Source organism: Arachis duranensis, unplaced genomic scaffold (genome assembly GCF_000817695.3).
Source record: "Arachis duranensis cultivar V14167 unplaced genomic scaffold, aradu.V14167.gnm2.J7QH unplaced_Scaffold_5501, whole genome shotgun sequence".
Lineage (NCBI taxonomy): Eukaryota > Viridiplantae > Streptophyta > Magnoliopsida > Fabales > Fabaceae > Arachis > Arachis duranensis.
The window spans coordinates 39,610-66,221 of NW_026264955.1; the positions used below are offsets into that span (position 1 = coordinate 39,610).

The window sequence follows — 26,612 nt, forward strand, 5'->3', positions numbered from 1 at the left end:
GTTTACCAGCCCAAATGAATTCATTACTTGGTACGACCGATTAGGTCATCTGGGAATAACCATGATGCGGAGAATTATTGAAAACTCCCATGGACATTCACTAAAGAACCAGAAGATTCTTAAATCTAGTGAATTTTGTTGTGCTGCATGTTCTCAAGGGAAGTTAATTTTAAGGCCATCACTAATAAAGATTGGATTTGAGTCCCCTGAATTCCTAGAAAGGATTCAAGGCGATATATGTGGACCTATTCATCCACCATGTGGATCTTTTAGATATTTTATGGTCCTAATAAGACGCATCTTCGAGATGGTCACACGTGTGCTTATTGTCTTCTCGCAACCTGGCGTTTGTGAGATTACTGGCTCAAATTATTCGATTAAAAGCACAATTTTTAGAAAATCCAATCAAAGCAATTTGTCTTGATAATGTTGGTGAATTTACTTCCCACGCTTTTGATGCTTATTGTATGCCTAATGGAATAAGTGTTAAACATCCAATAGCTCATGTTCACACACAAAATGGGTTAACAGAATCACTTATTAAATGCCTCTAATTGATTGCTAGACCCTTACTTATGAGAACAAATCTCCCAACCTCGATTTGGGGCATGCTATTTTAAATGCCGCAGCACTTATTCGTTTAAGGCCAACGAGTTACCATCAGCTCTCTCATATGAAATTAGCATTTGCCCAGTAGCCAAATATTTCCCATTTCAGAATATTTGGGTGTGCAATATGGTAGCGTTTGTTTTTGGAGACAGGACACAGAGATATGGACAGCACATCTTTAAAAAGCGTTTGGAAGCAAAGACATGGACACTGAACATATTATCTTTGGGACAGTTTTATATACTTTTGTGTCCACTCTTTTACGAAGGACAATGATGGACACGGGATTTGGAAGAGGGACACAGACTGTTTTTATGAATTTTTTTCTTTTTTGTCCATGGTGCTATTTTTTATTATTCCACTGTTACCCCTTCTTATTTTTTCTATTTTGCGTTGTTCTCAGAAAGTACTTTTTTTTTCTCCATGCTCTTTTTCTATTTCTACGTTTTCCTTCTTTCTCTTTTTTTCTTTAGGTACTTTCTCTTTTTTATAGAAATTTTTATTGGACTGACTAATTTCTTTTTTCTTATCATTCTTACTTCAACATCATTTTAACCTTATATTATATTATTTGATTTGTAATAAAAATAATAACAAAAATAATTAGTCTTGAGACTTTTAAAAGATAAATATTATAAAGATAAAATTGATATTTTAAAATGCTAAAAAATAATTTATAAGTTGTAATTGATTTTATATAATTTAAAGAAAAATCATTTTTTAGATAAAAAAATTGGTTTTCTAAATAAAAATAGATTTTTATGTGTAAAAACTATTTTTTTCATGTAAAAATGGATTCTTTTTTAAAACTGATTTTGTATTTAAAATTAATTTGGCTTATTAACCTAAATAAATTTTTTTATTAATCAAACTCAGATTTTTTTTGTTAATATTAACCATATGTATTCCTACATATTAATAATAAATTAAAAAAAATAATTATATTTATAAATTTTATTTTAATATAAATACTATTATATAATTTTTTATTAAAATTTTTGACTGCTTCAAATATTTTTTTCAAGTTCCTACTGTCTGTACTCCTATGTACTCTCATTCTTTATTAAACTAGTTTATACTAGAAATTTTGGAATCACATGGCTATTTTAGTCATTTCATATAATATTTTAGTCTTGTCCATGTGTATCCAAACATAATACTGGACATTACATTAGTGTCATATCCATCGTATCCAAACACGATACACAAAACATAATTTTTAATGTCTCTGTCCTATTGTCTTTGTCTTAGTGTCCTGTTCCGTCGTGTCTCTACAAACAAACGCTACCTATATGTTTCTATTGCACCACCTAATCGCACCAAAATGGGACCCCAAAGAAAATTGGAAATATATGTTGGATATGATTCTCCCTCTATAGTGAGGTATCTTGAGATACAAATTGGAGATGTATTCAAATCCTGGCTTGCGTATTGTCATTTTGATGAATCAAAATTTTCAACATTATGGGGAGAGAATAATCTTCCTAAAAAGGAACTTAATTGGAATGCATCATCCTTGATGCATTTAGATCCTCAATCAGGGCAATGTGAACTAGAAGTTCAAAAGATTATACATTTACAAAGAATAATAAATGAATTGCCTGATGCATTTTCCGATACAAAGAGGATAACCAAGTCATATATACCAGCGGAAAATGCCCCAGAAAATGCCCTAATTCGAATTGATGTCCCAGTAGGACAAGTAGCCACTGAAGCAAATTCACACCAGAAGCGTGGCAGGCCTATCGATTCCTGTTGAAAAAGATAAAAATCATTGAAAAAGAAAAGAGATAAATACGATTCCTGTTGAAAAAGACATAGTAGAGACACCTGCAGTTGTCCAAAATTCTGATATAGTTTTAATGCCAGAAGACGTTTAGGTACCTGAAAATTGTGAAAATGGTGAGATCTCGATAAATTATGTCTTTACAGGAAAGAAATGGGACCGAAATAAGACAATTGTCAATGAAATATTTGCATATAATGTGGCATTAAATATCATGCATGAAAGTAAGGATCTTGAGCCAAGATCAGTCGAAGAATGTCGACAAAAGAATGATTGCCCAAAATGGAAAGAAGCCATGAACGTTGAATTAAACTCACTTGCAAAACGTGAAGTCTTCGGACCTGTAGTCCGTACACCAGAAGATGTAAAACCTGTTGGATACCGATGGGTATTTGTGAGAAAATGAAATGAGAAAAATAAAGTTGTGCGCTACAAAGCCCGACTTGTGGCACAAGATTTTTCACAAAGGCCCGATATAGATTATGAAGAAACGTATTCCCCTGTAGTGGATGCGATAATATTGCGTTATTTGGTCAGTTTATCTGCATATCATAAACTGCATATGCATTTAATGGATGTGGTAACAGCCTATTTATACGGCTCATTAGATCGTGATATCTATATAAAAGTTCCTGAAGGACTGAAGATATCTAAACTATGCAATGAATATTCGTAAGGGTTATACTCAGTTAAATTACAAAGATCTTTATATGGTCTAAAGCAATCTGGACGAATGTAGTATAATCGTCTTACTGAGTATTTAGCCAAAAATGGATTAAAAAGTGATGATATATGTCCGTGTGTTTTCATAAAGAAAACTGCATCTGGATTCATTATAATTGCTGTGTACGTTGCTGATTTAAATATCATTGGAACTCCTGAAGAGATTGCAACAATTATAAAAACTCTAAAAGAAGAGTTTGAGATGAAAGATCTTGGAAAGACTAAATTTTGTCTCGGCCCGCAGATCGAGCATACAAAAAATGGGATCTTTATTCATCAAACGACATACACAGAAAAGATCTTGAAAAGATTTTATATGGATAAGTCACATCCCTTGAGTACCCCAATGATCGTAAGATCTTTGGATGTGGAGAAGGATCAATTCCATCCTAAAGAAGAGAATGAAGATATTCTTGGTCCTGAAGTACCATATCTTAGTGCCATTGGAGCGCTAATGTATCTTGCTAATAATACACGACCCAATATATCATTTGCTGTGAATTTACTAATAGGATATAGTTCCTTTCTAACCAGAAGACATTGGAGTGGAGTCAAACAAATCTTTCGATATCTTCATGAAACGGTTGATATGGGATTGTTTTATCCCTATGGATCCAAGTCACAATTAGTTGGCTATGCAGATGCTGGATACATGTCTGATCCACATAAAAGGAGATCTCAAACAGGATATCTATTCACATATGGTGGTACAGCTATATCACGGAGGTCCACAAAATAGATGATAGCAGCAACCTCCTCTAATCATGCTGAAATACTCGCGATACATAAAGCTAGTCGCGAGTGTTTTTGGCTCAGGAGTTTGATCCAATATATTCTGTCATCATGTGGACTGATTGACCATAAAATAGCTCCAACTGTCCTGTTTGAAGATAATACAGCATGCATTACTCAACTTAAAGGCAGATATATCAAAGGTGATAGAACAAAGCATATTTCTCCCAAATTCTTCTTCACTCATGATCTTTAAAATCAAGGGACAATTGGATGTCCAATAGATCCGCTCAAGTGATAATCTGCCAGATTTATTTACAAAGTCACTCCCAAAATCCTCCTTTGAAAGATTGGTACATGAGATTGGGATGCGTCGATTTTGAGACATTAAATGATGTCGGCAAGAAGGGGAGACTATACTCTTTTTCCCTTGGTCAGGTTTTTTCTCATTAGGTTTTTCTTGACAAGGTTTTTAATGAGGCAGTCTCTATCACAAAGGATATTGTACTCTTTTTCCTTCACTAAAGTTTTTTCCCATTGGGTTTTTCTTTATTAAGGTTTTAACGAGGTATAATCCTAAATGGACATTCAAAAAGAGTGTTATAACTAGGATAGAATAAGAATGGATGTCCATTTATGGGCAACCCATTTTCTATGTTGAAAGGAACAAGTCCTTAGAATGAAGCAAAATAAATGTGGTTTGAAAAGCAAACTTATATATGCCTATGAAAGTATGATCTAAGACAAGAAAATACAAAAGCAATAAAACACTCTTTTCTCTCTCTCTTTCTCTAATTATATTTTTTTTATTTTATTTGTTACATCTTTCTTATTTATTTATTTGGTTATTTTATAACAGTAAGTATTAGATACACCATTTTTTTAAAAATCATTAGTTTTATTAGAAAATAAAAAATATTATAAAAATATTATACAATAATATTTTTATTTATTAAGATAAATTATTATGCAGTAAAATTTTTATAATATTAAAAAATGTATATTAAAATATTATTTAATTTTAATTACAAAATACAAAATAATTAAATTATTTTATATTACATTATTACTCGACAAAATAATATTAAAATATTATTTTTAACATATTAAAACCGTGCTTTAATTTGCAAGCAGGACTCGTATAGATTATCCGAAACCCATGCACAATGATCAATAAGAAAATCAAACCAGAATCACGTCTCTCTTAAACTATTCCTACCTAACTGTTAAGCGGGAAAAGCATTTGCAAGAAAAAAATAAATAAATAACTAACACAACCATAAAGCAAAACACTAACCAAAACAGAACATCAAATGTACATGAAGCTACTACCATAAAATTTTATGATAAATAAGAAAATTATTATATACAATATCTACATTAAATTCCCAATTAAATCGAGAGGTAATTCCGAATTACCAACCAACAAGCGTTAATTTCAAGAGTTCTTTTTCCAACCTATAACGAGCAAATTAACAAATTGGCTCGATTGATAAATTCACATTTTATAGTATTTATTTGGTTTAGTTAAATGGATTTTATTGATTTTTTTTGTATTTATCTATTAAAATAGTATAATTTTATGATTTTTTTTAAATTGTGTTTGAAAGTGAAAATATACTTTTTAGGTCTTATAATTACTAAATTTTATTCACTTTAATTCCATTTGATGTCTTGATATATTTGTTGAGTAATTTTAGGTTTTTAAGGCAAGTATGATTGAAGAAATAAGGAAAAAGCATGCAAAAAAGAAAAAATCACAAAGAAATGGAGTTTGGAAGCTTTCAGCATCCATATGTACGCACATTTTGAAGATATGCAACCGTGCATATACATGATAGGTTGTGCGTACGCACGAGTGCAGGCAAGTGAGCTCATTAATTGCAACACGCTGGGGCGATTTTTAGGGATTTCTAAGCCCAATTCAACTCATTTTTGAAATTATTTCAAGCCAAATTAAAGAGGGATGAAGGAGGGAGCAATTAGATTAAGATTTTAACATGTTTTAGCTAGTTTCTCTAGAGAGAGAAGCTTCCTCTTCTCTCTAGAATTTAGGTTCTTAGTTTAATTTCTTTTTAATTTTTTTCTTTAATTCTTATTTTAGTATAGTTTCATTTATGTTTTCATGTTTTCTTGCCTTCATCTTCTTAATTTTTTTTGTTATTTTCTCAATTTTGCCACTTTATTTAGTTTATGAACACTTGTCAATTTTGGTTTCATTAAAATTGATAGTGTAGATTTTATTTTCATGGCAATTTATCATTATTTCTCTTTTATGCATGCTAGGTGTTTGATAAAATGTCTCTTATAATTTTTGCATAGTTTTTCACACTCTTAACTTGAAATTGGATAATTAGGTGACTCGAGTCATAGATGTCCATTCCATATTGTGTTAGGATTGTTAGTTGGTTTGGCTTCCACTAACACTATTCTTTCACTAAGTTAATTAGTGAGTTGATTAGGACTTGTGGATTAAGATCAATTATGCGCTTTTGACTTATTCTCGATGTTAGGATTGACTAATTGGGATTAATTCTATGCAATTACCATGTTTGTAGTTTATGATTAGGATATGAATCCTTAATTCCCAACCCTTGCCAAGAGTTTCTTTTTGCCACTTTGAATTCCATTTTTGTTGCTTTAATTGCTTTTTATTTAATTCCTTGCATGCTTGTTTAATTCCTTGCACTTTAATTTTCTTGCCAATTGGCATAAAAAATCCCTCTTCCTCATAGCCAATAATTGAGCACTTCATTGCAATTCCTAGGGAGAACAATCCGAGGTTCAATACTCTCAGTCTTTTTGATATTGGTTTGCTTTGTGACAACTTATATTTTAAACTTTGATGTTGGAGATTCGATTGCCGATTTAAACTATGCTATCAACGGAATTGTTTTGTCTAAATTTCTGAACCGGCACAATTTCGTCTTTATCAAGTTTTTGGTGTTGCTGGAGACTTATGCAATTGGTGTCATATTTTTGGTTGTTGTAAATATGTCAATAGTGTAAATAGCGTACTTTTTGGTTGCTTGGTTGTTTTTGTTTATACTTAGGTGTTTATTTTTCTTGTTTATTGATGTCTTTTGCTTTTATTTTCTACTTTCTCTATAAGTTATCACCCTTGTTGCTTGGAGCTTGGTTGTGATCATATTGTAGGATATGATGACTTCAAATTTGGATTGCATCATGGAGTGGGAGAATCAATTGAGGGAGAAACCGTATGCATATGAGCAACACTCATGGCAACCACCTCCCCCATGTTATAATAAGCCAAACCCTCCCCAATGTGTATACCAAACCCGAAGATATAAACGATACCCTCTACACAATCCTCAACCACCAAACCTTCAAGCACCACACCATCCACCTCCATAGAATTCGAATGTTTATATACATTGTCACCAACCATATGAACCATCACCTCGTTACACACCACCTCAATACACTCACCCACATAACACACCTTCTAACTATACAAACTTTTTCCCAACCATTGAACCCTCCCTTTCACCTAAATATGAAGTTCTCCAACCCTTGCCCCAAGAATAACAAGACCTTCAAGTCTTTCTCCAAGAACAAGGAAAATTCCAAAAGAGGCAAGGAAAGTTCATGGCTACCATAGCCGAAGTGGTGAATCGCTTAGCCCTACTACGCTCAAGCAATCAAGGCATCCCCCTTGAGAAATATGGAGGATCAACTAAGGAGTGTAGTGAGGAGGAGAACATGGATTCTAAGAGAGAAGAAGTAGAGTTAAGGCTCGAGTCACAAGAGGAGAAAGGTAAAACAATTGAACCAGAAGAGATAAATGGAGAATTGAGGAAAACTGATCAAGAAGTGGATTTTATCATCAATGATTTTTTGTCCACCTTGGTTAATCCTCTCAATGATCTTGATGAACCTTTCTCATTTGAGTTTGATAGAGATATGGAAGTAGACTTCACACAACCTTCTAAGTATGGATTGAATGATAGTGGGAAAAACTTCGAAGAGGTTGGTGAGGAAGAGCTAGAAAAGGGTGGTGATGAAGAGGTCGACACCCAAGAAGTGAAAGTATTCATGAAAGAGTCCAAGAGAATGACTCCATTCCAAGAGCAATTTGAGTGGGTAACAATTTCTTTAATGAGCTTCATAGGCCCACATCAATTTTTTATCTTGGAAATGGATCACCAACTTAAGATCCATTTTAGAGTGTTAAATAGTGAAGGATCGGATGTCGGTTGCCACAAGAATCCAAAGCTTATCAAAGAAGCCAATCCAAGATTTGGAGTGGAAGGGTGGTGCAAAGTGCAATTGAGTGAATTTTGGAAAGTGTTGGGATGTTTCAAAGGTGATTTGGAAGTTTGTTCATCCAAATGCAAGAGCAAAGATCAACAAGAGGATGATTGAAAAACTAGAATATGGGATCCCGGAGGATTTTGGAAGAGCAAACATGGGTGGCAACTCAAGGATGAGTGGAAGCATAAGCCACCTTGACACAAGCTTCACTCAAAAAGTCCAACTTAAAGACTTTAAACCAAAGTTCTAGGTGAGAGACACACCACCATGGTAACACCCTTCTAACTCCTCTTTCCTTTTAGATTTTGCTCATTGAAATTTGTTTCTTTTAGTTGATTTAGTTTAATTGAATTCTACGCGTGGTTTAATGCATTTTAGTTTTTATCATGTGTTTTTGATGAATAATATGTTTTGGGGATGAAAACCTTTGATTGATATCATGTTTGATGCCTTATAACTTTTAAAATTTTTGGAGAAACAGAGCATTGTGCGTACGCACACACCTGTGCATACGCACACTTCCCCCAGTTTTTATCATCTATGCGTATGCACTCATTTGTGCGTATGCACACTTGTTTTCACACCCTTTGCCGGGAGTGTTTGCACCTGCTTGTGCGTTCGCACCCCAGCTCTTTTTCTCTTTGTGCATACGCACGCTAGTGTGTGCGTACGCACACATGACCCTTCTTCAAAAAAAAGTTTTGCTTTTTGTGTGCACGCACTGCCTTGTGCGTATGCACACTCGCTATCACCCTTCCTGTTGGGAGCACTCGCACACTCTTGTGCATCTGCATCCTCTGTATTTTCACCTGTTGTGCATACGCATAGACCCTTGTGCGTACACACAGGCGTCTATCTGGGTAAAAATTCAAAAGAAAACCCTGTCGCGCCAAAACCCTCCGAATCCCTTTTCTTCTTCGTTCTGGTCCACTACACCACCCTTTCTTCTTCTCCTTCTCTCCCCGGTGTTTCCTGGCACCGCCGGCATCTTCTCCAGTGAAGCTCTGCCGTCGTGAGCCTCACAGTGGCTTTCACAAGTGCCACTGGTACACCCTCTTCTACTCTTCTATTCTTCAGCTCTTCATTTTTAGGTTTTACCCTTCTTTGTTTTGATTATTTGATTGCTTAATTTTCATTTTCTTTATTCAACTTTGCTAATCTAGCTTAGGTTTTGCTTAATTGGTTGTGGTTGAATTGCAAGTGTTCAATTTCTGATTTCTGGGTTGTTGATGCTTGAATTTTAGCTTGAAATTGCTGAATATGTGCATATCATGTGTTTGATGTAATGCCCGAATAAACTTTTAGTTTAATGCATGTGTTGTAGCTACCATATGTGTTAAACTATATCCTTGTTTGGCATTCTAATAAAGAATTGTGCACTTTTTGAATTATTATGTTATTTTGGAGTGAAATTTCAATAATGTGTTTATTTATTGCCTTGATTTGCTAGCACCAAATTGATATAGAAATTGACGTTTGATTTCTTATTTGGTGAAATTTTTAACAAGTACATATTTCAATTAGTGAATTGAATTGAATTGCTTGTTCATCATGGATTTTAAATCATTATAATCATATAACAAGATCCTTGTTTCTTGTTAATGCTTTGTATTTTTTGAGTTGACTTGACTTGATTCTTATCAAACTTGTCACTTTTTATAACAAGCACCTTATCCATGTGACTATTTCATTATTTCTTTTAGGATGAATAAGTAGAATTCATTATTGAATTGGTTATTGTGTGTTGTGCTAATTTTTATTAATCTCGCACTTTCACTTGCACAATTGAGCTAATATTTCCTAAATTCAATTCACTCTTATTGTAATTGCCTAAGCTTGCTTGTGTTTAATTGATGCTCATCCATTCTGTGTATCTTAGGCCATTTAATTGAGAAACTCATGCTTACTTTTTTATTGTGTGGATGCCGTTTTAGCCGGCCGTTGTGTGTGTTCTAACCGCGCACATAATTGGAATACGCACACGGCTTATTTTTATCATACCACACCACTATGAAAACTTCCTCAATTAAATGCTTGTTTGCTTTCTTTTGGCTCCAAGTATATACTATATTTGCTTCCTCATTTACCTTTTTGTGCCACTTGCCTTATGATTTTTAATTATACTCTATTCATTCTTTTTAAGGATGAGCCGTAAAGGCAAGGAGCCGGTAGAGAAGGAGGACGCCGAGGATGGAGATGCCAAGCCTGCATTGGACTTGGCAATTTTTCAGCAGCCCGATCCCCCGCATCCACCAGCCGAAGGTGGAGTACTTTAGAGCCATTCTCCCTGGATTGTGTTCATGCACGGAGGACTATGAAACGCTTCAGTGTGGGGGAGGATTCACGATTTTTGGGGTGTAAATTTTCTTTTTCGAACACTTTGCACTTTAGTTTTGTTTTCTTCTATTATGTTTCTTGTAGATATTTAGAGTACTTTTGACTATTGCATTGCACTTTATTTATAGTTATTTCTAGCTAGTGCATTTGGCATTTTTGCTTTTGCTTATATGTTATAGATAGAAGTTGTGATTGTATGTTGTGAATAGTATAGCACCTAGTTCAATTTTGTCCTAATTGTTCATATTAGTTTTTACATATTGAATATTAGGAAAAGAATTAGAAATTTTTGAAATTGTATCCATCACATCATACATACGTATATAGGAAATAATTTTGATGAAAACAACAAAAATTTTCAAAAAATCTCTTTTAGGGCATTCCATTGATTTAATTTGAAAAATTATTTTCAAACTTGTTTGAATGATTTTTGTGGAACATAGAAAAGAGATAGAACAAAACACCTTGTGAGTTGTTGAGCCTATAATTGTTGTGTTGCACATTTGGTGGACGAAATTGTGATTCGTACTCTTTATTGTTGTATGGAATTAATTCCCCGATAATGGCTCCAAAAACTTGGTGCTCAATATCTTGGTGTCTAAAATTTAATTCACAACTTCGCACAACTAACCAGCAAGTGCACTGGGTCGTCCAAGTAATAAACCTTACGTGAGTAAGGGTCGATCCCACAGAGATTGTTGGTATGAAGCAAGCTATGGTTATCTTGTAAATCTCAGTCAGGCGGATTTAAATAAATTATGGAATTTGGAAAATCAAATAATAGTAAATAAACATAAAATAAAGATAAAGTTACTTATGTATTTCTATGATGGGAATTTCAGATAGGTGTATGGAGATGCTGTGCTCCTCCTGAATCTCTGCTTTCCTACTACTTCATCCAATCCTTCTTACTCCTTTCCATGGCAAGCTGTATGTAGGGCATCACAGTTGTCAATGGCTACATCCTATCCTCTCAGTGAAAAAGGTCCAAATGCTCTGTCACAGCACGGCTAATCATCTGTCGGTTCTCAATCAGGTTGGAGTAGAATCCCTTGATTCTTTTGCGTCTGTCACTAACGCCCAGCCTTCAGGAGTTTGAAGCTCGTCACAGTCATTCAATCTTGGAATCCTACTCGGAATACCACATACAAGGTTTAGACTTTCCGGATTCTCATGAATGCCGCCATCAATCTAGCTTATACCACGAAGATTCTGTTTAAGGAATCTAAGAGATACGCGCCCGGCCTAAGGTAGAATGGAAGTGGTTGTCAATCACGCGCGTTCATAGGTGAGAATGATGATGAGTGTCACGGATCATCACATTCATCAAGTTGAAGTGCAACGAATATCTTAGAATAGGAATAAAGAGAATTGAATAGGAAATAGTAGTAATTGCATTGAAACTTGAGGTACAGCAGAGCTCCACACCCTTAATCTATGGTGTGTAGAAACTCCACCGTTGAAAATACATAAGTGAAAGGTTCAGGCATGGCCGAATGGCCAGCCCCCCAAAACGTGATCAATAGTCTCCTCAGATGAAGAATATAATAAAATTGAGACCAAAGATGTCTAATACAATAGTAAACTATCCTATTTATACTAGACTGGCTACTAGGGTTTACATGAGTAAGTAATTGATGCATAAATCCACTTTCGGGGCCCACTTGGTGTATGTTTGGGCTGAGCTTGATCTATCCACGAGCTGAGGCTTCTCTTGGAGTTGAACACCAAGTTGTAACGTATTTTGGGCGTTCAAATCTGGGTCGTGACGTGTTTCTGGCGTTTTACTCCAGACAGCAACATGGAACTGGCATTGAGCGCCAGTTTACGTCATCAATTCTCGAATAAAATATGGACTATTATATATTTCTGGAAAGCTCTGGATGTCTACTTTCCAACGCCATTAAGAGCATGCCATTTGGAGTTTTGTAGCTCCAAAAAATCCATTTCAAGTGCAGGGAGGTCAGATTCCAACAGCATCAGCAGTCCTTTGTCAGCCTCCTATCAGAGTTTTGCTCAATTCCCTCAATTTCAGCCAGAAATTACCTGAAATCACAGAAAAACACACAAACTCATAGTAAAATCTAGAAATATGAATTTAACATAAAAACTAATGAAAACATCCCTAAAAGTAGCTTGAACTTACTAAAAACTACCTAAAAACAATGCCAAAAAGCGTATAGATTATCCGCTCATCAACATTTCAACCACAATTTTATTCTGTATATTATGCTCCTTCTATGATTGTGATCTTAGTATTGCTTGATTTTTTTATTTCTGATATTTGATGTTTGAATGCATTTAGCATGATTGAGGCCATTTTTGAATTAAATTCACTCACCCATACAACCGTACCCATATATCTATCTTTGTGAGCTAAATTTGAGCTTTTTAATGCCCTTTTGTTCTAATTGTTACCACATCACCAACCTTAAGCAAAATACCATGAATTATCATGGATTGCATCTTTGATTGGTTTAGGTTAATGTATGCGTGTCATTTAAGAGTGGGAAAATTTTTGGGAAACAATGGTAGAAGAAATGAAAAATTTTATTTTGAGTATTCATTAAAAAATTTGAGAAATGGGTGCACATTCACATGTTAATTTGCTTTAACCATATTCATTTTTCTTGAAAAAAGAAAAAAAGAAAAAGGGAACAAAGGTTTTCCCAAAGAAAGAAAAATGAATAAGGAATGCATATGTGGATTTGGATAAAAAAAGAGGCATAAATGTGTGTTAAAAGAAAGTAAGGGGTAGTTAGAAGGCATTTTAGTGAGTAGGTACTTGAGCTAATAAAAGATCCAATTTGTTAGTATACTTGACCATATTTAGCCCACCTTAACCCTAACCTCATTATAACCCTAAGAAGTCCTCATGATATTTGCATTCATGCATCATATGTTTGTTGATTGTTAGATGAAGAGCAAATTCTTGAAAGCATGATTAGAGAAGAATTGAGTGATTAAACCCTAAACATTGAGCTTTTAAAGTGTATACACATCTAGTGAGGGTTCAATTCCTCAATTCTATATTCTCACACCTCTTATTAGGCATTATTACAAGTTGCTTCATTTTGAATTTCAAATCAATTCTTTGGATTGTGATTGCATCGAATTATTTCTTTGTTTAGCCCTATATGTCCATATGGTTGCTTGAATTAGACGGATTTCATCACAAAAACTCACACTTAATAACCAAAATAGCATAATTTTGTTATTCCTCTCTAATTTGAACATAAATGTAAAAAATGATTTTTTGTGCTTAAATTGATCATTTTAATTCCACTTTTATTTCATTCGATGCCATGATATGTTTTGTGAGTGATTCCAGGTCAATTAGGCAAGAATAGTTTGGTAGAAGTGGAAGGAAGCATGCAAAATAGAAGATTTTATGAAGAAAACAAAGGAGAAGCACACAGTGAAGTGTGCATACGCACAAGTCCCAACGCGTGACTTCATTAAAAACTCACGTGGCTCGTGAATTTGGGGCTCTCTTGGCCCAATTTTTGGAGTTATTGAAGCCATTTGGAGTGCTATATGAAAAAACTTGATGATAGAGATTTATGCCGATTTAGAATTTAGACAAAACAATTCCGTTGATAGCATAGTCCAAACTGGCAATCGAATCCCCAACGTTAAAGTTTAAAATATAGGTGTCACAATCAACACAAAATAACCGAGAGTATTTAAACCTCCGGGTCATTTTCTCTAGGAATTGCAATAAAGTATCCTATTATTGGTTATGAGGGAATGAGGGTTGAGATAGCAATTGACAAGAAATGTAAATGACAATAAAATAAAGATGCATGCAAGGAATTAAATGGAAAGCAATTGAAGCAATGAAAATGGAAATTAAATGGAAAATTCAAATGCTAAGAAACCTCTTGGCAAGGATTGACAGTTAAGGTTACCAATCCTAGCCGTTGACCACAAACATATGATGATTATGAAGAGTCAATCCTACTTAGTTAACCCTAACATCGAGGATAAGTTAAATAGGCATAATTGGTCTCAATCCACAAGTCCTAGCCAACTCATTAATTAGCTTAGTGAAAGACTAGCGTTAGTGGAAACCAAATCAACTAACTACCCTAATATATCAATCAAGAATGGACATCAATGACTCAAGGTCACCTAGGTCCTCAATTCCAAACCAAGAGTGTAAAAAATACACTAAAACTAAGCCAAGCATTTTATCAAACACTTGGTATGTATGAAAATAAAAGCATATTAAAATGCAATAAAAATAAAATCTAAAGCTACCAAATGCAAGATAACAATAATAACAACTCATTTAAATAACAATAAAAAAAGAAACATCAAATTGTATTAAAGGAAATTGAAATTAACAACAGGGTTCATAAACTAAAAATGACAAAATTGAGAAAATAACAAAAGAAACTAAGAAGATCAAGACAAGAGAGCATGAAAACATAAATGAAACTATACTAAAACAAGAATCAAAGACTAAAATCAAAGAGAAATTAAACTAAGAAAACCTAAATTCTAGAGAGAAGGGAGAGCTTCTCTCTCTAGAAAAACTAGCCTAAAACATGTTAAAACCTAAACCTAATTGCTCCGCCTTTCATCGTTCTTCAATTTGGCTTGAAATAGCTTAAGAAATGAGTTGGATTGGGCTTGAAAAGCCCTAAAATCGCCCTCAGCGTGTTCCAATTAATGAGCTCACGTGCCTGCACTTGTGCATACGCATAACGTATTGTGTGTACGCACGGTTGCACAGAGTTACATCCGTGCGTACGCACGCATGCCACCGTGCGTAGGCATGATAGCACCACTTCAAAATGTGTGTACGCAAAATTGCCCATTTCCCCATCTGTGCGTACGCATGACCGTGATGCGTACGCATGATTGTAAAAAAAAATCCCAGCCCTTTAGTGCGAGCCATAACCTCTATTCGCACATAATACCCCTTCAAACGTCTCTCTCTTCACCTTCTTCATTCTCACATTCCGTTTCAAATCCCTTAACCAACACCATCACCCACAACCACCCACCCACCATCGCTCCTTACCGTCGGAAACCACCAAGTCTCCGCCCCCTCACCCTGTTTCCTATTCTTTTTCTCTCATTTCCTGCACCTCCCTTTTCCCTTCTCTGCTCCTCCACACCACCCCTCCTCTCGGCCACCCAGCCCAATGCCGCCGCAACCCCTACTCTTGTACACTCTCGAGTTCAACACCTTCCCCTTGCCCCATTTCCTTCATCGTAGTGAAGTTCAAAACAGGGCATATCTCCTGTTTCTCTACCCAGTGCCACTTTCCCTCTCTAACGCCGACCTTAGTCGGCCATGCTGCCGTGGTTGTAGCTGATCATCTCCCCTTCCCTTTCTCTATTTCATTTCCCTTCCAGGTTTCTATTTCATTTCTTTTTATTAAATTTTTTGCTTAATTAAGGATAATTAGTTAATCTGTTTAGTTTAGTTTAGTTAGTTATGCATGCTTAGTTAAGTAGGTGGTTAGAGAATCTGGACTGGATAGTTGATTTAGGTTATGTCTTGTTTACTGCTGCTGTTTGGGAATGATTGATTTTCTATCTAAAATTGGTTTGTCTGTTGTTGGTGATGACTTTCTCTTGTACGCTGATGAGCAGATAATTTATACGCTTTTTGGCATTATTTCTAGGTAGTTTTTAGTGTGTTCTAGTTATTTTTTAGTATATTTTTATTAGTTTTTATGCAAAAATCACATTTCTGGACTTTACTATGATTTTGTGTGTTTTTCTATGATTTCAGGTATTTTCTAGCTGAAATTGAGGGACCTGAGCAAAAATCTGATTCAGAGGCTGAGAAAGGACTACAGATGCTGTTGGATTCTGACCTCCCTACACTCGAAGTGGATTTTCTGGAGCTACAGAAGCCCAATTGGCGCGCTCTCAATTGCGTTGGAAAGTAGATATCTTGGGATTTCCAGTAATGTTTAATAGTTCATACTTTACCCGAGATTTGATGGCCCAAACTGGCGTCCAAATGCCCACCAGAGACCCATTTATGGCGTAAAACACTGGAACTGGCACCAGAACTGGAGTTAAATGCCCAAATTGGCATCCAAGCTGGCGTTTAACTCCAAGGATGGCCTATGCACGTGAAAGCTTCAAAGCTCAGCACAAAGACATACCAAGTGGGCCTCGGAAGTGGATTTATGCACTATCTACTCATTTTCTGTTAACCCTAGTAACTAGTTTAGTATATATAACACTTTTTACTATTTTATTAGGGGTCTTTGAACCCTTTTATTGTTTATCATGCCATTAGGGAGGCTGGCCATTCTGCCATGCCTAGATCTTCTTCTCTTATGTATTTTCTACGGTGGAGTTTCTACACCTCATAGATTAAGGTGAGGAGCTATGCTGTTCTTCATGAATTAATGCAAGTACTATTGTTTTTTCTTTCAATTCATGCCTACTTATTCTCCAAGATATACTCTCGTACTTAATTCAGTTAAGTCAGAATGAAGGGGTGACCCGTGACAATCACCCATTATCTTCGTTACTCGCTTAGCCAAGATCTGCGTGCCTGACAACCACAAGCGGTCTACATGATGTTCAACGTAGTTATTAGACGACAGCCGAAGTATACTCTCTTGGGTCTCTGATCCACGGATTTGCATCGCCTCTCCTGACAACAGAGCATCTGAATTCGTGATTAGAACCTTCGTGGTATAGGCTAGAACCAATAGACAGCATTCCTAAGATCCGAAAAGTCCAAACCTTGTCTGTGGTATTTCGAGTAGGATCTGGGAAGGGATGACTGTGACGAGCTTCAAACTCACGACTGTTGGGCGCAGTGACAGTGTGCAAGAGGATCAAGGGATCTTATTCCGACACAAGTGAGAACTAACAGATGATTAGCCCTGTGGTCGCTGTGCCTGGTATTTTTCATCCGAGACGAGAAATCCAATAGTTGATTAGCCGTACAAAAACTGTAGCCGGACCATTTTTACTAAGAGTATCATATAGCTTGCCATGGAAGGGAGGACACATGATTGGATGAAGACAATAGGAAAGCAGAGGTTCAGAAGCAACAAAGCATCTCCAAACGCTTATCTGAAATTCCCACCAATGAATTACATAAGTATCTCTATGTTATTTTCCGTTTTATTTATCTTTTAATTATCAAATCCTCATAACCATTTGAATATGCCTGATTGAAATTTACAAGATGACCATAGCTTACTTCAAGCCAGCAATCTCCGTGGGATCGACCCTTACTCACGTAAGGTATTACTTGGATGACCCAGTGCACTTGATAGTTAGTTGTGCGGAGTTGTGAAATGTGTGATCATAATTTCGTGCACCAAGTTTTTGGTGCCGTTGCCGGGGATTGTTCGAGTTTGGACAACTGACTGTTCATCTTGTTGCTTAGATTATGTAATTTTATTTTATGTTTAAGCCTTTTATTTTTATTTTCGAATAATACAAAAAATAATATTTTGTGTTTCTTGTTTGAGTCTAGTGTCAAATCCTAAGTTTGGTGTCAATTGCATCTTTTTAATTTTCTTAAAGTTTTCGAAAAAAAAAAATATGCATTGTGTTCTTCTGTGATCTTCATTTTCTTTGTTCAATCTCATGATTTTCTTGTTTTGTGTTTTATATTGTTTTTTTCATATGCATTTTCAAATTCATAGTGTCTAAACATTCAAAATTTCTAAGTTTGTTGTCTTGCATATCTTTCTTTTCTCAAAAATTTTCAAAAAATATGTCCTTGATGTTTATCATGATCTTCAAAGTGTTCTTGGTGTTCATCTTGACATTCAAAGTGTCCTTGCATGCATTACTTGTTTTGATCTTGCATTTTTATGTTTTATTTCATTTTGCTGTTTTTCTATCTCTTCACTAAGAATTTAAAAAATAAAAAATATATATCTTTTCAAGTAAATAATACAGAGAAATGAAGATTCAGAACATAAAGTAGAAGAATCATAGAGAAAAAAAAAGCTCACTGGCAATAAAACGCTAATAAAGAGGCAATTTGGGCGTTAAACACTAGAATGGCTACCATTCTGGGCGTTAAACGCCAGAATGGGCAGCGTTTTAGGCGTTTAACACCAGAATTGGCAGCATTCTGGGCGTTTAGAAAAACACCCAGTAAAGAAGGATTTCTGGCATTTAACGCCAGTCAGGGTATCTGGCCGGGCGTTAAATGCCCAAAGAGGCAGCCAAGTGGGCGTTAAACACCAGAATGGATAGCATTCTGGGCGTTTAACGCTAGGATGGCACAAAGAAGGTAATTTCTTTTCCAATTCAAATCTTTTTTAAATTTTCATGTTTTAATTCATAATTTTATAATCTTATCGTTCCACATTTTCAAAAATCCTTGCTAACAATTAATGTTTTGATTCAAAGAATTGCAAGTTTGTTACTTTATTGTTAAGAAAGGTTCAATCTTTGAATTTTAGAATCATATCTTTTAATTTCTTGTTAGTCAAGTCATCAATTTTAAAAATCAAATCTTTTTCAATCATATCTTTTCAATAATATCTTTTTAAAATTAAATCTTTTTTAATCAAATCTTTTTCAATGATATCTTTTTAAATTTTGATTTCAAAATCTTTTTTTTAACTTCTTATCTTTTCAAAATCATTGTCAAATCTTTTTCAACTAATTACTATTTTTTATCTTTTTCAAAACCACCTAACCACTTTTCAACTTCCAATTTTCGAAAATCACTAACCACTTTTTCAAAAATCTCTTTAATTAAAACTAAAACAATTAGTTAATTAAAAATCTTTTTAGTTCTAAAATCTTTTTTTTAAATCTTTTTAGTTCTAATTTTTTAATACTCTTTCTCTCATCTCTTTCTATTTATTTGCTAACACTTCTCTTCTACTTATAATTCGAACCCTCTCTCTCCCTCTGTGTTTGAATTCTTTTTATTCTCTATGTACATCATTCCTCTATTCTTCTTTTCTTCTGACACATCAAGGAATCTCTATACTGTGACATAGAGGATTCCACTACTCCCTTTTGTTCTCTTCTTTTTTATATGAGCAGAAACAGGGATAAAAATATTCTTGTTGAAGCTGATCCTGAACCTAAAAGGACTCTGTAGAAGAAGAAGCTAAGAGAAGCTAAAGCACAACACTTCGGAGAGGACCTTACAGAGAATTTTGAAAAAGAAGCAGACATGGCAGCCGAACCCAACAACAATGCTAGATATGCAAGAAAGATGCTTGGTGACTATGCTGTACCAACTTTCAACTTCTATGGAAGAAGCATCTCAATTTCTGCCATTGGAGCAAACAACTTTGAGCTTAAGCCTCAATTAATTTCTCCAATGCAGCAGAATTGCAAGTTTCATGGACTTTCATCAGAAAATCCTCATCAGTTCTTAGTTGAATTCTTACAGATCTGTGATATTGTTAAGACCAATGGGGTTGATTCCGAGGTCTACAGACTTATGTTTTTCCCCTTTGCTGTAAGAGACAAAGCTAGAACATGGTTGGACTCACAACCTAGAGAAAGCCTGAACTCTTGGGACATGTTGGTCAATGCTTTCTTGACCAAATTCATTCCACCTCAAAAGATGAGCAAGCTTAGAGTGGAAGTACAAACCTTCAAACAGAAGGAAGGTGAATTCCTTTATGAAGTTTGGGAAAGATACAAGCAATTAACCAAAAGGTGTCCTTCTGACATGCTTCCAGAATGGAGCATCATATGTATATTCTATGATGGTCTGTCTAAATTGTCCAAGATCTCATTGGACCATTCTGCTAGTGAATCCCTTCATCTGAAAACCCCTGTAGAAGCCCAGGAACTCATTAAGATGGTTGCAAATAACCAGTTCATGTACACTTCTGAAAGAAATCCTATGAATAATGGGATGACTCAGAAGAAAGGAGTTATTGAGATTGATACTCTGAATGCCATATTGGCTCAGAATAAAATATTGACTCAGCAAGTCAATATGATTTCTCAGAATCTGACTGGATTGCAAGCTGCATTCGGCAGTACTAAAGGAGCCTCCTTTGAAGGAGAAGCTTATGACCCTGAGAATCCTGCAACGGAATAGGTGAATTACATGGGAGAATCCTATGGAAACACCTATAATCCTTCATGGAGGAATCATCCAAATTTCTCATGAAAGGATCAACAGAAGCCTCAACAAGGCTTCAATAATAATAATGGTGGGAGAAATAGGTTTGGCAATAGCAAGCATTTTCCATCATCTTCTCAGCAACAGAACCTGGAGAGAATGAAAAGGTAGTGATTCCCAGTGAGGAACACCTCAAGAGACATCCACTGACTAATAATAAGTTCCCTATTGAGGAACCAGAGGAATCTGAGGCTCATATAGAGACCATAGAGATTCCACTGAACTTACTACTATCATTCATGAGCTATGATGAATATTCTTCCACTGAAGAGGACGAAGACACTGTTGAAGAACAAGTTGCTCAGTATCTAGGAGCAATCATGAAGCTGAATGCCGGGTTGTTTGGTAATGAGACTTGGGAGGATGAACCTCTATTGCTCATCAATGAACTGAATACATGGATTCAGCAGACATTACCTCAAAAGAAACCGGATCCCGGAATGTTCTGAATACCTTGCACCATAGGCACCATGAACTTTGAAAAGGCTCTGTGTGACCTAGGGTCAGGTATCAACCTCATGCCACTCTCTGTAATGGAGAAACTAGGGATCTTTGAGGTACAAGCTGCAATAATCTCACTAGAAATGGCAGACAAATTAATGAAACAGGCTTATGGACTTGTAGAGGATGTCTTAGTAAAGGTTGAAGGCCTATACGTCCCTGCTGACTTCTTAATCCTAGACACTGGGAAGGATGAGGATGAATCCATCATCCTTGGAAGACCCTTCCTTGCCACAGCAAGGGATGTGATTGATGTGGACAGAGGAGAGTTAGTCCTTTAATTGAATGAGGACTACCTTATGTTTAAGACTCAAGGATCTTCTTCTGTAAACATGGAGAAGAAGCATGAAAAGCTTCTCTCAATACAGATTCAGACAGAGCCCCCACACTCAACTTCTAAGTTTGGTGTTGGGAGGCCACAACCATGATCTGAGCATCTGTGAAGCTCTGTAAGAGCTTTATATCAAGCTATTGACATTAAAGAAGCACTTATTGGGAGGCAACCCAATTTTATTTATCTATATTAATTACTCTTTCATTTTATTTTCCACTGTTATTATATGTCTTCCTTAGGTTGATGATCATGTGGAGTCACAAAAACAGCTACAGAATTAAAGCAGGAATAAAAAATAACATAAAAAAATAGCACACCCTGGAGGACAAGCTTACTGGCGTTTAAATGCCAGTAAGGATAGCAAAATGGGCGTTTAACGCCCAGTCTGGTAACATTCTGGGTGTTAAATGCCAGAAATGACAGCCAGACTGGCGTTTAATGCCAGAAATGGATGTCTGATGTCTGGCTGGCGTTAAACACCAGTAAGGGTAGCAAAATGGGTGTTTAACGCCAGAACTGGTAGCCAGACTAGCGTTTAACGCCAGAAAGGGGCATCATCCTGGTGTTTAACGCCAGAAATGCCACACAGAGAGCGTTTAAACTCCAAAAGGGTGCAGAGATGAGAAATCCTTGACACCTCATGATCTGAGGACCCCACAGGATCCCTACCTACCCCAACTCACTCTCATTCCTCTTCACACCTTTCCATAACACTCTTTTCCAAACACCATTCACCTATCAAATCCTACCCTCTTCCCCATAATCTCTTCACCACTCAATTCCATCCACTATTTCCCATCATACAACTCACCTACCCCCACCCACTCAAATTCAAACCATTTCCCTCTCCCCCTTACCCTATAAATACCCCTCCTTACTCCTTCATTTTCACACATCATAAACACTCCCATCCCCCCTTGGCCGAACCACTCCTACACCTCCATCTCCTCCATTTCTTTTTCTTCTCCTCCATTCTTTCTTCTTTGGCTCGAGGATGAGCAAACCTTTTAAGTTTGGTGTGGAAAAAGTTCTGCTTTTTGTTTTTTTATAACCATTAATGGCACTTAAGGCCGGAGAAACCTCTAGGAAGAGGAAAGGAAAGGTAGTTGCTTCTAACTTCGAGTCATAGGAGATGGAGAGATTCATCTCAAAAGCCCATCACTAAAAGGTGGATGGAGCAAACAAGAGAGCCCACTCATGGACCTCAACAAGAGCACGAGGAAGTCCCTCATCAAGAAATCCCTGAGATGCCTCAAGGGATGCATTTCCCTCCACACAACTATTTGGAGCAACTCAACACCTCTTTAGGAGATTTGAGTTCCAATATGGAGCAACTAAGGATGAAGCACCAAGAGCACTCCATCATCCATGAAATTAGAGATGACCAAAGTGTCATGAGGGAGGAACAACAAAGGCAAGGAAGAGATATTGAGGAGCTCAAGCACTGCATAGGATCTTCAAGAGGAAGAACTAGCCACCGTCACTAAGGTGGACCCATTCTTTAATTTCCTTGTTCTTATTTTTCTGTTTTTTGTTTTTCTTTATGCTTTATGAGTTGACTATGTTTGTGTCTTTATTACATGATCATTAGTGTCTAGTGTCTATGTCTTAAATCTATGAGTGTTCCATGAATCCTTCACCTTTCTTAAAAGAAAAATGTTTCTATTTGAAAAAGAACAAGAAGTACATGAATTTCGAATTCTATCTTGAAATTAGTTTAATTATTTTGATGTGGTGGCAATACTTTTTATTTTCTGAATGAATGCTTGAACAGTGCATATTTTTGATAGTGAAGTTTATGAATGTTAAAATTGTTGGCTCTTAACAGAATAATGAAGAAAGAGAAATGTTATTGATAATCTGGAAAACAAGATGCTTAGGGTCACGGCCAAGACTCATAAGTAGCTGTGTTCAAGAATCAACATACTGAACTAGGAGAATCAATAACACTATATGAATTTTGAATTCCTATGGATGCCAATCATTCTGAACTTCAGAGGATAAAGTGAGATGCCAAAACTGTTCAGAAGCAAAAAGCTACTAGTCCCGCTCATCTAATTAGAACTAAGCTTCATTGATGTTTTGAAATTTAGTGTATATTCTCTTCATTTTATCCTATTTTGTTTTTAGTTGCTTGGGGACAAGCAACAATTTAAGTTTGCTGTTGTGATGAGCGGATAATTTATATGTTTTTTGGCATTGTTTTTAGGTAGTTTTTAGTGTGTTCTAGTTATTTTTTAGTATATTTTTATACATTTTTTATGCAAAAATCACATTTCTGGACTTTACTATGAGTTTGTGTGTTTTTCTATGATTTTAGGTATTTTCTAGATGAAATTGAGGGACCTGAGCAAAAATCTGATTTAGAGGCTGAGAAAGGACTGCAGATGCTGTTGAATTCTGACCTCCCTGCACTCAAAGTGGATTTTCTGGAGCTATAGAAGCCCAAATGGTGCACTCTCAATTGCGTTGGAAAGTAGACATCTTGGAATTTCCATCAATGTATAATAGTCCATACTTTGCTTAAGATTTGATGGCCCAAACTGGCGTCCAAACGCCCACTAGAGACCATTTTTTGGCGTAAAACGCCAGAACTGGCACCAGAACTGGAGTTAAACGCCCAAACTAGCATCCAAGCTGGCATTTAACTCCAAGGATGTCCTATGCACGTGAAAGCTTCAAAGCTCATCCCAAACACACACCAAGTGGGCCCCGAAAGTAGATTTCTGCACTATCTACTCATTTTTTGTAAACCCTAGTAACTAGTTTAGTATATATAGCACTTTTTACTATTATATTAGGGGTCTTTGAACCCTTTTATCGTTTATCATGCCATTAGGGAGGCTGGCCATTCGGCCATGCCTAGACCTTCTTCTCTTATGTATTTTCTATGGTGGAGTTTCTACACCTCATAGATTAAGGTGAGGAGCTCTGCTGTTCTTCAGGAATTAATGCAAGTACTATTGTTTTTCCTTCGATTCATGCCTACTTCTTCTCCAAGATATACTCTTGTACTTAATTCAGTTAAGTCAGAATGAAGGGGTGACCTGTGACAATCACCTCTTTGTTACTCGCTTAGCCAAGATCCGCATGCCTAACAACCAAAAGCGGTCTACATGATGTTCAACGTAGTCATTGGACGACAGCTGGAGTATATTCTCTTGGGTCTCTGATCCATGGATTCGCATCGCTTCTCCTGACAATAGAGCATCCGAATTCATGATTAGAACCTTCGTGGTATATGCTAGAACCAATAGACAGCATTTCTGAGATTCGAAAAGTCTAAACCTTGTCTATGGTATTCCGAGTAGGATCTGGGAAGGGATGACTGTGACGAGTTTCAAACTCACAACTGTTGGGCACAGTGATAGTGTGCAAAAGGATCAAGGGATCTTATTCTGACACAAGTGAGAACTGACAGATGATTAGCCCTACGGTAGTTGTGCCTGGTATTTTTCATCCGAGACAAGAAATCTGACATTTGATTAGCCGTACAGAAATCGTAGCCGGACCATTTTCATTGAGAGGATCATACAGCTTGCCATGGAAGGGAGGACGCATGATTGGATGAAGACAATAGGAAACCAGAGGTTCATAAGCAACAAAGTATCTCCAGATGCTTATCTAAAATTCCCACCAATGAATTACATAAGTATCTCTATGTTATTTTCCATTTATTTATCTTTTAATTATCAAATCCTTATAACCATTTGAATCCGCCTGATTGAGATTTACAAGATGACCATAGCTTGCTTCAAGCCGGTAATCTCTGTGGGATCGACCCTTACTCATGTAAGGTATTACTTGGATGACCCCGTGCACTTGTTGGTTAGTTGTGCGGGGTTGTGAAAAGTGTGATCATAATTTCGTGCACCATACGCATTTGGTTTGTTGATATTGCATAGTTTTTGTTGTTGCTTTATTCTTGATGAGAGCTGTTATTTGATATGAACAATTTCTGGATTGCTTATGCAGTGATGATCTTGACCAAATTCTGAATTTAAGATCTTATTGCTACTGAGTTCTTGTTTCAATTTGATCTTCATTGTTGGATTCAGTTATGTGTCTCAGAAATGTCTTATTTCGACTTGTGAGACAAAAATTTCAAACACTTCAACAGGAAGATTAAAACAAAAATTCATAACAAAGTATGCCTAAATTTGTTCTTAATTTGCACAACCTCTCTTAACCAAAGGTTTTGTGAATATATCAGCCATTTGTTCCTCCAATTTGACAAATTGAATATCAATATTCTCCTTTTGAACATGTTCCCTTATTGAGTGAAATTTCACTTCATTATGTTTTGTTCTTGAGTGCAAAACGAGATTTTTAGAAATATTAATGGCACTCATGTTATCATACAACAAGAGAATATTTTCTTTTTATAACGTGTAATTGGTTAACTAAGTTTTAACAATAACAATTAGGAACAACAAGATGAGGTAGCAATGTATTCGGCTTTGGTGGTTGATAGGGCTACGGTGGATTGCTTCTTGCTTGACCACACGTTTAGAGACCTGCGAAGAAAATAGCAAATTTCTGAAGTGCTTCTCCTATCTACTCTATCTTTAGCAAAATCTATATCACAATATCCAATCGTAGAAAAATCATCAGACCTGGAATACCATAAACCAAAGTTGGATGTGCTATGAACATATCTAATGATTTTTTTAACTACAGAAGATGTAACTTTTTTGGTTGTGATTAAAATCTTGAACAAACTTCAATACTTTGCACAATGTTTGATCTAGAGGATGTATGATACATAAGAGAACCTATCATTCCTCTATACCTAGTTTCATCAACATCTTTCGCAGTTTTATCCTTTTTTAACCGTGAATTCGGATGCATTGGAGTGCCTATGGACTTGGCAGTCTCTAATTCGAATTTCTTAACTAATTCCTTGTCATACTTTTCTTGATGTACAAAAAATTTATTTAAAGTCTATTTAATTTGAAGTCAAAGGAAAACGTTAAGTTCATCCATCATGCTCATGTCAAATTCACTTGTCATGAGTTTGCTAAAATTGGCACAAAGGGACACATCGGCTGAACCAAAAATTATATCATCAACACAAATTTGCACTAGGATGAAAACATCATTAGAATTTTTAATAAAGAGAGTAGTGTCAATGGTGCCTCTTTAAAAACCATTTTTCAAAAGAAAAGAACTAAGTCTTTCGTACCAAACTCTTGGAGCTTGTC

The 26,612-nt window shown here is 35.9% G+C and overlaps 1 non-coding gene across 1 annotated transcript; it reads right to left on the bottom strand.

Moving 5' to 3' along the window:
* Positions 1 to 20,009: 20,009 nt before the first annotated feature.
* Positions 20,010 to 20,117, bottom strand: LOC127744531 (small nucleolar RNA R71). The gene has a single exon (XR_008005485.1). It is a non-coding gene; the product is annotated as a small nucleolar RNA R71 (small nucleolar RNA).
* Between the last annotated feature and the right edge of the window lie 6,495 nt (positions 20,118 to 26,612).